This window comes from Hylaeus anthracinus, unplaced genomic scaffold (assembly GCF_026225885.1).
Source record: "Hylaeus anthracinus isolate JK02 unplaced genomic scaffold, UHH_iyHylAnth1.0_haploid 12002, whole genome shotgun sequence".
NCBI lineage: Eukaryota > Metazoa > Arthropoda > Insecta > Hymenoptera > Colletidae > Hylaeus > Hylaeus anthracinus.
Genome location: NW_026534349.1, coordinates 8656534 through 8662453, shown reverse-complemented (window position 1 = coordinate 8662453; position 5920 = coordinate 8656534). Strand labels below are relative to the sequence as shown.

General features: G+C 45.0%; 1 long non-coding RNA gene across 1 annotated transcript; it reads left to right on the top strand.

Annotated features, from left to right (window-relative positions):
- Nucleotides 1-252: 252 nt before the first annotated feature.
- On the top strand, nucleotides 253-5620 carry LOC128892412 (uncharacterized). Its single transcript, XR_008461085.1, has 3 exons — nucleotides 253-528; nucleotides 2263-2516; nucleotides 5168-5620. It is a non-coding gene; the product is annotated as an uncharacterized LOC128892412 (long non-coding RNA).
- Nucleotides 5621-5920: the final 300 nt, after the last annotated feature.

The following is a 5920-nucleotide window of genomic DNA, read 5'->3' as shown; positions in this document are numbered from 1 at the left end:
GAAGGGATAAAGTTGTTCCGTCGGACAGCCATGAATATTCCGAAATGTTCATGCGGTCAGGCAATTTTCCGATATGAGAATCGGTTACGAAACAATCACAGGCGTGTCGTCGATAGTCCAGAATTTCGACACATTTCGTATTTGCGTCAAACGCCGGACAGAAGGGAAAACCGGTTCGCGTTCGCATTATAATATGCACGCGAGATCCAGTCGATCCAGCGGCTCGATAAATCCACCGACACTCTCGCAGTTACGTTCCGCGATATCGTCGTCGACCGTCCGGCCGCTAAACGCTCTTTCGCTCCGATCTGGCTTCTTTTTTCTCCAATTTTCGCGCAGATAGTCCCCGCGTGGCGAGTCCGCAATCGAATTAGTCAAACGACTCCGTTTCCGGCTACAACAAATTAGCAGCTGAAGATCGAAATCTCTCGGCGCACCGTCTCCATAAACGGCGTTTTTCGATCGAAATCGTACAACTTCTAATCGAAATAAGATAGTACGATAATTCTTATGGGGATATTTATTAAGGTAGGTTGGGTAAACTTCGAATGGGAGTGCGAGAGAAAATCTAACGGTGCCTTCCATTCTGGTAGTCGAAAATCGTTTACTACCACTTGACGTTGAATAAAAGTCGAAGTGCTATTGCAGTAATTCGACAAAGTTTGAAACTATTAGAACTACACGATACCAAATCATACGATGTTGAGACAATTTTTATACAAAATTTGAGACTATTGTCACGCTATCTTTGACGTGTCATTTTCACCATTAGTACGATACCAAACCCTTCCTTCATCGAACTCTTCTCTCACTCTCGTGACTGGCGCATAACGAATTATTTGACCAAAAGCCGTATGATCCCACGGTTGAACGTCTCCAATAAATTCCTTTGGCGGTCACCCTGCGCACCATCTTCCGTAATCAAGCTTTTCCACCTCTTGGGGCTTCCATATGGCTTCTCGAGACGTAACGGTCCGGAACGCTTCTTTGTCGATCGGATTCTGGTTCCGTCACGAATCCCGTCTACGCAGCCTCTCCGAGGGCGGAGAGCAGTGACTCAGAAACGAAGGTACCGAGCTCGCGAGTTGTCCTGGACCGGAGCAGACCGGACGATATCTCGAGTGGTCGAGGAAAAAAATGGTCAGCCCACCGTTCAGCACTAGGTGCAGCGTGCACCGGGATCGTGTAGGCAGGCGGGCAGTGTCTGGATCGGTTCGGTATCGGATGCTACGGACACCGATCGTAATGTCTGTCGCTGGTAATAGAGAAGCGAGAGGAGGAAAGGAATCCTCCCGTTTCACCTTCGAAATCGTCGCGTGGGTGGAAAGACGATAGGATCGAGGGGCGGAGAGGCTCATCGACTTACGGCTTCCGTTCCGTATCACGGGACAGCATGTGTTGAACGGCCGATCGCGAGATTTTTCAGCGCGGCACGTTGGCATTAGGTGAAATCCTAGATCAGTCGTTTGGAATCGAAGAACCTTACCGATCGACTTCGCTCCTTTCTATATACGTCGACGATCGACGATGAAACGTGGTATCTGGAAATTTTAGGATTGGATGGCGCGAGAAACTGTTTACTTTGTGAACATTGATGGTTGTTTATTTTGGGTTATGATATCTGTCGTGTAATTGGGGAAAACGCGGAAAGAAGATTGTGAAAAACAGATAGAGATTGTGCATTTTGAAAGCATTTTAAGACAAACTTTTTTTATCATAATTTTCTATGTTTTTTTGTATTTGTGTATGAATGTATATGTCCATGTCTATCGAACCTTTTGGCGATCGCACAGCAATATCTATAACCTTCCTAACTTTCGAGTGTACGTATACAAAATAGCATCAGAAATAGGCTCGACCAATCCCAAGTTACGCCCACGTCGTACTAAGTCTGCGTTACGCTCATCCTAAATAACAACGAGTCTAGGTCACTTCTAGTGCACTCTACATGAATCCTAGGTTAAGGGATTGTACTAATGCAACAGTGATCCTACAACGGATGACTTATACCGCTCTAATCCCAAAATATTCTACTTTCGAGGCATGGGCGGGATCCTTAAACCTGCATCAAGCAAATTGCATCGCAGATATAGAAGATCGATTCTACGTTCTAGTTGTCAAGTTCAACGTTGACGTCGTACTTCAGATTAAATTTGAGTTTACAATCAGGTTGCATAACAAGAATTGACAGAGTCCCGCTCTTTCACGTTGCGTTCCCCTAGTGGCGTACTTCGATTGGTATTCCATCGCTCCCTATTTCAGGAAACTATCGTTGAATGAAATGAAATGAAAATGAGATGAACGAAAGCGAGGAGGAATGTGTCTGCCACCCAACCTTGCGAAATTTACGCACCAGGCTCTCGATTATCACGGTTAGCGAACTTCTGAACTATTGTCGGTGCGGTCTGGTATTTCCAAAGTATTCGAGGAATGAACGATGGTACGCGGTGCTCTCGTGGCGAGGATCCAGACGAGGAGAAACGCGACGGTCGCGAACTAGCCATAGAAAGAGCCAGGTAGGCAAGATCGGTGAACAAGTCGTTCGTGAAATTGCGGTACAAATTGGCTGCCCGGTGTAGCCGACGACCGCTTCCGGTGCTTATCAGCGTCGTTGCTTGATCGAAACCCTCTCTCCTTGAATTCCATGCTTCGACGTGCAATTCGCTTGCGATATATTCAGAGAAAAATAGAATTACAGTACTTAGATTCAGCAGTTGCAAAATAGACGTGTTCGTAACCAAGATGTGAAGGACGAACTGGATTTCTACGAGGAAGCGTAGTGTTGGAATGTTTACTACAATTCAATCTTTTATTTTACTACGAAAATAAATGTACTGAGAATATATGTACAAATGCCATTGAGGACCCTTCACATAGTCTCCTAGAGCCTAAACAGTTACTCCAGTTATTTTGGCGCGTCTTTCGTTTTTTTCTTTTTTCTTTTTATAATCGAGGCCCCTCTGTAAGGTATATTGCCTCTATTAATTACGCGTTGCCATTGCGATCCAAATGCCTCGAATGCCTCTACGATCATGGCCATTAACCCGGTAAGCTGGTCACTTAACGGCCGCTATCGATTCGGAGCGAAGAAGCCATTAGTTCGCCGAGCGATAATTAATGGGAGCGAGTCGAAATCAACCCTGCCACTTAGTTACGCACCATACGTGCCCGTTGCTGTTTATGAATGGATCGTTAAATTGTTGGAGCAGCAGTCGCCGTACGTCTTAATCCTGTCGATTGTGTACACTGCTTTCTGACGCGCCGAGGGAAGGCCTTCCTCGCCATTCATCCGAGCGGATTCAAAGTTCATTCAGCCCGATGCTATGAGTTGAAACGCGTTCACGAATACTTGGATAGAAAACAGGCCCCAGTCGGGAAAGTTCAGCTTCGAGCGGTGATTTACAAGCTGAATGCGAACACATTACTCGATGATTAGTAACTATTAGAATATTACAGGTCTTCTTTTATCCACATCGTAAGTGACAGAAGATGAGGGGTCTGTTTCATCCCCTAGTTTTTAACCTTTCACTCGAGTGCTAACTGTTGGAATATTTACTATAACTCAACTTTATATTTTACTACAAAAATTTTCTACAAGTACCAATCAGGATCCTTCCTATTAGTTCCTTAGAGCCTATACCAGAAAAAAGGCCTCGAGTGCAAAGGATTAAGATTCAGAACAAACTACATTTAATACACATTTTCTGTCTGCTCGAAGTCCCATGTTTTGATTTGTCTGGTAAATTCGCGTGGTACGACATAGTACGAGGCCGCCCGTAGATTCAATTCCCATGACGGAAGTGGCGATCGTTAAGTCTAATTAACGGCAGCGTATCGCTTCCAGCTGGAAGACGAAGCTGAAGACCGTCAAGAATGAAAGTTCCGCGATCTCTTCGTGCGCAGACCACTGTACAGGAAGTCCGCCAAACCTGTTTGCGTGCCTAATATCGACTCCGCCGCGCTTATCAATAATCGAGAAATTGCATTATGATACGACAACTTCTATATGCGCACGCGAAATGTCTTCTTATCGGTGAACTCGCCCGTTACCGCGAGGAACTCGCTTTCTCGCGAGGCCGCGCTCATTACGCCCGTATCTTTGGCGCTGGTTGGAACGTTAAGTGCAATATCTCGTTCCTCCCGACCAAATTTCATCGAATCAAAATTTTTTCACGTGACGTGTACAGTTACATTTGCGATTCGAATGCCATCGTGGGAATTCAAAGGTTTTCACGAGTCGTTAGAAATTGATAGGATCGAACCCAACACTGGTCACGTCTTCTTCGTGCGAGCAATCGACAAACCTCGAGTAAGGAGTGAAATTCCCGAGTAAATTACCTGTAATTGAATAACAGGCTTAATAAATTTCAAGGTTTCCACAAGTCAGATCTGGAACGAGCCTGTATCCTTCGGAGAAAGGCTTCCGGTGGCTATCCAAAACCGTAGTTTGCTCGCTGATCCGAGAACACGCTGCAAATCTACTGCAAAAGAGTGTAGTTCACGCCCAGCGATTCAAGGATCGCGGGTTACCAACTCGATCGGCGGAGATCCCGATCAAAGAGAAACGAGGAGCTATTTCCCGCGTTGGACGGCGAAAATTAAATTTCTCGCGGAGGTGTGGAAGCAGCTCGAAGTCTACCACGTGCGTGCACGTGCGTGTGCGAGCGATACGAAACAGCCGCGATACTCGCGGGCAGGGCGCGTGGCCGAGCGTTACTTTCACTCGTCTCCTTCTCGACTCGCCCCTCTTTTCACCCGAGGTTCATTTGATTCTGGTTAACGGTGGTGCTCGTCACCACACCTTCCCCTTTTCATTTCTTCCTTGTTTTCTCCTTCTCCTTGCCATCCGTGCTCTTGAACCGCTCGACTCGAAGAGAATGAGGGGTGTGGACTGTGAATTGCGTCTCCTTACTGGTAATAAGAACGCCGTTACTAGCAATACAATTTATACAAATTGAGATACTCTATTTTTATAAACACTTTCAGTGTTAGACATATACTCGTGAATATGTGAAGCTAAAATTTTGTTCTCACAGAATTGGAAACTACAAAGAAACACGGTGGTTACATCGATGGAAACAAAGTAATAAATAAAAATTGGAGTATTTGTAAATGAAACGCTGGTGTGAACGCTGCCAATAACGCCGATTCCTTTCTCTCTTTCTAGCGTATCGTTACTGTCGTGACGTGGCCGACGCGACCACATCCCGAAGCGATCTAGTTTCGGTTTACCAGCGCAGACTTGGCTGCCGTCGTTCGCGAAGATCGAAAGTTCCGATGGACACACGGAGAAGCTGGGTTTTCCTCGAAAACATAGGCGACTCGTCTGATCAGGCGTGTACCGACATGTAAATTTACTGAACTTACACAAGCATCGTCTCGCTAGAAATAAAGAAGCGCAACAGAAAAGAATGAAAACGTTGACGTTGAAGAGTTCGATGGCGATTAGAAAGCTGAATATTCGATATCGGTACGCTTCGCGAGACCGATTTACTTACGCAATCTAGCGATATTTAGTTAAAGTGTAGCGCCGGTGGTTTTCCTCCGCTATGACTCGCACACTCTTGCGATACAAAATTTAATATACTCAATTTCTGAATGAAAAGTTTTAAAAAATTGTGACATTCATAATTTTGTCTTCCCATTAAAGATTCGAAACACTCGATCGAGAACCTTTCACTCGAGCCACGGTACACGTTAACCCATTATCCGCCAATGTTTCAAAAATGGGAAGGGCTTTAATTTTAATATTTAAATAAAAACAATGACAATTATGGTAAAAATAGTCGCGGTTGGTTAATATGAATATCATTATACAGTTAATTAATTTTTTTTGTATTTTTGAACTACGTCGGGTAATGGGTTAAGAGGCCGAAGCCTGGAGAATGAATTTTTCTGTCGAATGGATAGAGCCAGTCGC